The following is a 6,164-nucleotide window of genomic DNA, read 5'->3' as shown; positions in this document are numbered from 1 at the left end:
GTTTCTGACTTACCTCACACAACTGCAATCTTGTCTTTTTGTGACACATTTTCGTTAGCATAACGTTCTCAAGGCTCGTTCATGTTGTAGCGTGTGTCAATTCCCTCTGGACGAGAGGGGGCTCTATGGAAAGTAACCTCACAGGGCGATCTGATCATTCATTCCTAACAGGGCTGAAGGCCCCGGGCATGTAACTTTGCCTTAAGCAAGCCCTGACCATTGTTCCTGTGCACCCTGTGAATACACCTTCAAAATGCCCCCTTTCAAGCCCCTTATTCGAAAGGGTGGCCACCCTCTGAAGAGCACAGTCTGAACGCTCCTGGAATCGATGCCCATCTTGCTCTTTCCCACCTTTGAGTGATCTTACATGCTCCTTAATCAGATGCAGAGAAGAAACTGCAAACTGTGACTCGCCGAAGCCTTTATCTGTCCACTGAGGTCTTCTTTGCAGGTGTTTCTTCTGTTTGACTCAATTTTTTTTTTTAAATTCTCTACAGGTTTGGAATTCTTACACGGACACTTTCCCTTTTAAGGCTGAATAATATCCCATGGTATGTGTGTGTCACATTTTGTTCATCAATGATGGATGTGTGTGTGTATAGAATGTATTTTCTACCTTAGCCTTTCTAACCGCCGGCTAAGTGCTCTGTGGTATAGATGCACCAAACTTGCTTCATCATCTTCCCTGCTGTTTCATGTCAGATAGACCCTGTTTTCACTCTTAGGAAAATCCCGAGGCGACTTTTTACGTTGTAGCCGTGAGGAAACCAAGGCTGCTTGTGTCGTGAGGCAGGCGGCGAAGAATGTCTGACTCAGTGAGAATGACCCCAATGAGCACTCTGGCCTTTAGCTTTGCACACCAGGCGCCTTCAGCGTGGTGTGGCCTAACAAGCTTTGTGGTTGCGTTTCTGGCTTTTTAAAGGGAAGATTCGAAAGCACTACTCTCCATCCCCAGAGTGACATGCTGGTGCAAGGATGGACGAGATTTGCTCCCTGCCACTTAGGAGCCAAGGTCACTAGGAAAAAACGAACAAGCATTGAACTGGCATTTTAGAGAACTGGGCCTTTGCCCTTAAGTGTAGCATCTCAGAATTCTTGGCCACCTCAGTAAGAACCCACAGCACACAGTCCTCTGGTGTTTAAGCTCAAAATTCAGAAGAGAACTGAAAACAACTCAGGCAGACCCCCCAGGCCACGTGCGCGGAGGGCAGTAGGACAAAAGCTGCACCTTACTGGTTGCTGTCAGCCTGGGAAGGTCACGCTCCTTGGATTTATGGAAAATGTGACTTTGCTTCTAAGCTCTAGGTCTGAGGGAAAAGATGGGTTTTTCTCATGAATGGCTTAATGGCTTGTACAGAGGACTTCTGCAACCCCAGCGACTGGTAAGAGGCAGGGTGTGGTAGGGAGCTGCCACTTCACACCAGCTTCATCGGGCGTCAAGTTTGCCAGTGTAGTTCACTCTCGCTCTATTTAAACTCCAGCTAAATTGGGCTGTGTTATCCACTGAGAGTTTAATTTGCTGCTTAGTTAACCGTTCACTGGGTAGCAGACAGCAGGCAGATGTTCTATGTCAGCAGTCACAAGACTTTCCTAATAAAACTGCGGACCTGACCAGGGACAGTGTTGTATGCTTGAAGCTACAAAATAATATTGTGGGGTGCTTCGAGTTTCTCTCAGACCAAAGCCAGAAATCTCTTCCTAACCAGCTTTTGGGAGTTCATTGAATTTCTGTGCCTCTTTTCCCATAAAATGGGAATGAATAGCATTCACCTCTCAGAACTGTGGTTGTGGTCTAGGTAAGAATAAATGTGGCCCTGGCCGGGTTGCTCAGTTGGTTAGAGCGTCCTCCTGATTGGCTGAGGTTGTGCGTTCAATCCCCAGTCAGCGCACATACAAGAGTCAACCAAGACTGCATAAATAAGTGGAACAATACATCAATGTTTCTCTCTCTCCCTTCATCTCTCTGAGATTAATTTTTTAAATTGTTTTAAGAATAAATGTAAATTCTCGCAAAACAAAAGTAAATATGTGAGGTGTTGGACGTGTTAACTCGATTGGGGGAATCCTTTCACCATGTGTGGGTCTATCAAATCATGTCATACACTTTAAACAGCTTACAGTTTTGTCAATTATACCTCAATAAAGCTGAAAATTTGTTTAAATAAATAAATACTTAAAATATATAAATAAATACTTAACATATATTCATTTTCCCCAAAAAATGTGAAAAGCATCTCACTTGCAGTAGAGCAAATGCCCCATAAACTCAGTTGAGCGATTTGCCGCTAATACCTACCGTGTGAAAGGCCACCTGCTGGAGGCTGCAGGGACTACAGTGATCCATTCCCAGCCCTCTGGACTCGACAGTCTGGTGCCGTGGTCGGCAAACCACGGCTCGCGAGCCACATGCGGCTCTTTGGCCCCTTGAGTGTGGCTCTTCCACAAAATACCACGTGCGGGCGCGCACATACAGTGTGATTGAAACTCTGTGGCCCATGCGCAGAAGTCAGTATTTTGTGGAAGAGCCGGTATTTTGTGGAAAAGCCACACTCAAGGGGCCGAAGAGCCACATGTGGCTCACGAGCCGCAGTTTGCCGACCACTGGTCTGGTGTATTTCTGGCATGACTGGCCAGAGCTAGAGATGTCCTGTCCAAAGGATGGTTTTGCTGTGAAGGCTAATGCTGCTCGTTTTCCAGCTCACACGTCGCCGGACTGCTCAGTACAAGGAGGAAGTGCCGCCGACTGACCCTGGATTCTCTTTGGCCCCTTCTTCTCCCCGGTGCCCAGGAAACTCCTAGCCAAACTGCTGAAACTCCCCTTTGTCTAGACAGCCAGAATCTTGTCATGGGGTTTGTCACTAGATAAGAAAATCCCTTTTGTTGCAATCATTTAGTGAAATCTCGAAAAATAGAGAAGTGAAGCAATGCTCTAGAATAAACCGGTCCAAATGAGCGACTTCTCAAGCCTTTTGCCAGGCATACTCTGTCCTTCCTGAGAGCCCCCAAGAGAGCAGCAGCCCTGGGAAGAAACCTCCATCTCCAGCATCCTGATCCACAGGTGACAGGAGCCCAGCCCGCAGACAGCCCAGTAACCACACCACAGTGAGAGACACTTCCCCAAAGGTAAACTTGGACAGAGAGCAGGGCCTCCCACATCCGCTGTGGTTTTGAAGGAAGCTTCCTCTGGCCTCTTGCCTCATCAAGGTGATGGGCAAAGGGGCAGGTCCTTCCCAGATGGCTCAGAGGATGGAGCCTCTTCAATGCCAACACGAAGAGTGAGGGGACCAGACTTGCAATGCAGTCCCCAAACCTCCTCTCTTATGAAGCTTCTAGCCCAGTGCCAGGATCCAAAGAAAGTCACTGGCTCTATCAAGCACCTGCCACCTCATTTCATTCTCTCAGCAGCTTTCATTTTACCAATGAGGAGAGAGGCTCAGAGAGGGAAAGTGACTTTTTCAAGCTCACACAGCTAGGAAGCAACTGATGCACATCCAGACCCAGGTCTCTCTGGTGCCAGAGCCCAGCCCCTGGCCACAGTACCACACTGTCTCTTGGCAAGGCCATCTGAACAAGCCTATTTCTAAACCCAGCATCCTGCCTGCCATGGGGGGTCTGGGTCCCCCTGCTTAAGTAAGTGGGCTGCCAGGGATTGGGCTAAGCCCTGGGGGAGAAAGTGGGGACTCTGAGAAAGTAAGTCATCTGCCCTCACTGGAAATGTCATCAGCAAATGAACAGGTCTTCTCACCTGAACTGAGTGAGGCCAGTTTAAACCATTCCCCTGGTGGCCAACCTGCTCCACCAGCAGCCGTGCCAGCTCAGTAAATGGCTCCACTGTTCCCAGGCTATGCAGGCCAACACACTGGGGGGCATCTTTGATTCCACACATTCCTGTGCCTCCACACCCCGTCCATCAGCAAATGCTGCCAGCATTTACTCCTTTACCAAATGTATTTACTGGCCCAGCTGGCATGGTTCAGTGATTGAGTGTCGACCTAAGAACCAGGAGGTCACAGTTCGATTCCCAGTCAGGGCGCATGTCCAGGTTGTGGACTTGAGGGGTGTGCAGGAGGCAGCCAATCAATGATTCTCTCTCCATATTGATGTTTCTATCTCTCCCTCTCCCTTCCTCTCTGAAATCAATAAAAATATTTTTAAATAATAATTATCTATATATATAAAAGGCTAATATGCAGTGTTCTCGCGGGCGTTTGACCGGGAGACCGGGAGTTTGATCACTCGCTATGACATACACTGACCACCAGGAAGTAGCGTGGAATGAAGGAAGGCCCCAGCCGGCAGCCGGGGAAGGGAGGCCCCAGCTGGCAGCCAGAAGGCCCCGATCAGTCCTGATTGCTGGTCAGGCCTAGGGTCCCTACCCATGCACGAATTTCATGCACCTGGCCTCTATGTATGGCTAATATGCTAAGTGTCCATCCAACCGGTCACTATGACGCACACTGACCATCACGGAGCAGACACTCAGTGCAGGAGCTGCCATGATGCGCACTGGCCATTTACAAAGAAATGGCACCACGAACCTGGCGCCGACAAACCAACACTCAGCTTCCCCCAAGTAGCACATAGGCCCTGCCACCACCCCAGAGTGACAGCCCGCCAAATCACAGCCAACACTGCTGAGTGGCCCACAGCCCAGCCCAGCCCAGAAAAGGTCACTGTGGGCACCAAGTAATGATGTCACATAGCAACACCCAGCTTCCTCTCCCTAGCAACTAGTCTCCTTGGAGTTTCTTCAGCCCAGGAACACAACTTGCTTTATAGCCAGGTGGAAACATTTTACACTTTAACCAAACGTCTGTGAAGCGTTTTCCCGAGCATCATCTCATTTGATCCTCACAGAAGTCCTGGAGTAGGTAGATAGGAGACGCAGTAGAATCCTGTTTTCTTCTCATTAGCCAGAAAACGGAGATTTAGAAGTTTAGAAACTTGACCCGACTGAAAAGAAGTAAGAAATGGTGGGCCTTGAATATGACTTCATGTTTTCTCACTGCGCAGAATAGAGTCAAACACTGCTGCAGTTAAATATTTTACCCTTTGTTCTCCCTGTGTGATCTACAATAATAATCTGCTTCGTATCGATATTTACTGCTGTGTTGCTGACAATTACCTGAAAGAGAAGTTGGGATGCTTCACTGGGCTGGAAAAAATTTAGCTAAATCAGAAAGCAGGTTTAATTAAGCAAGTTTATTCTATATCTATAAAAGGCTAAGTTGACTCGCGCATGCGCAATACATATAAAGCTCTCACTAGCGCCAATCGCACACGTGTGTTTTGATCTATCATTGTCAATTGTTAATTTGGTTGACACTTCTATTATAGAGAAAGGGCAAATAGTGATATTAAAATATTTCTTCTAATTTCCTTTCAGTGTGCACGAATCTGTGGACCAGGACACTAGTAGTAAAATAAAATAATAAAATAATAAAAAATAAAAACCAAATGTATTTCCTGAGTGTTCAGAATGTATCAGGTACAGTCAAGGACTTCCCTGCTGCCCTTTCTGCGGTCTGTCCCCCACCATTACTCTCCATCACAGCTCTGTCTCCTTCCAGCTCTTTCTGAAATAGGGTATTATGGGAGTTTTCCTAGGCTTACCTGTGGCTACTCATGTGTTTTATCATCCTCACATTCCCAGCTCTGAGAACAGTGCCCAGCACTCCAGAAATTCATACTGGATGAATGACGATAGCTAGGGCCACTCCTATCCTTAGCCCTAACCTGTTCCTTCCCTGGTTTGCCCCCGAGTCTGGGGTCTCTGACCCACTCTCCTCCTTTGGAGCTCCTTAGTCCAGAGGCCTCTGTGTCTAGAACACTGTGTCTGTGCCTGTCACTGTGGGGCAATGAGATGAATGTTGCATATAAGTATGAGGTCTCTGGTTCCTTTCAGGGGCCTTCATGCATTCCACCTGTGCAGGTGTGTCTGTGGGTCATGTCATGAGGCTTCTGGGGTCTGGATTATGCCTTAGATGTTTCTCTGGCATTTTTAGAGGCCTCCTGTGCATCCTCACAGAGTGTTCCTGTGTCCACACATCTCTGTGAGGCATTTCTGACCATGTTGCCCTGGGCAGGTGTATCTTCCTTCTTTGCCATGTACAAAGCAGTGCCAGGCACTGTTCTGAGTGCTTTACATGCTTTTTCTCATGTGA

The sequence above is a fragment of the Myotis yumanensis genome, unplaced genomic scaffold (assembly GCF_028538775.1).
Source record: "Myotis yumanensis isolate MYYU_CA2020_CCGP unplaced genomic scaffold, mMyoYum1.0.hap1 SCAF_2, whole genome shotgun sequence".
NCBI classification, from domain to species: domain Eukaryota; kingdom Metazoa; phylum Chordata; class Mammalia; order Chiroptera; family Vespertilionidae; genus Myotis; species Myotis yumanensis.
This window is presented reverse-complemented; position numbering follows the sequence as displayed.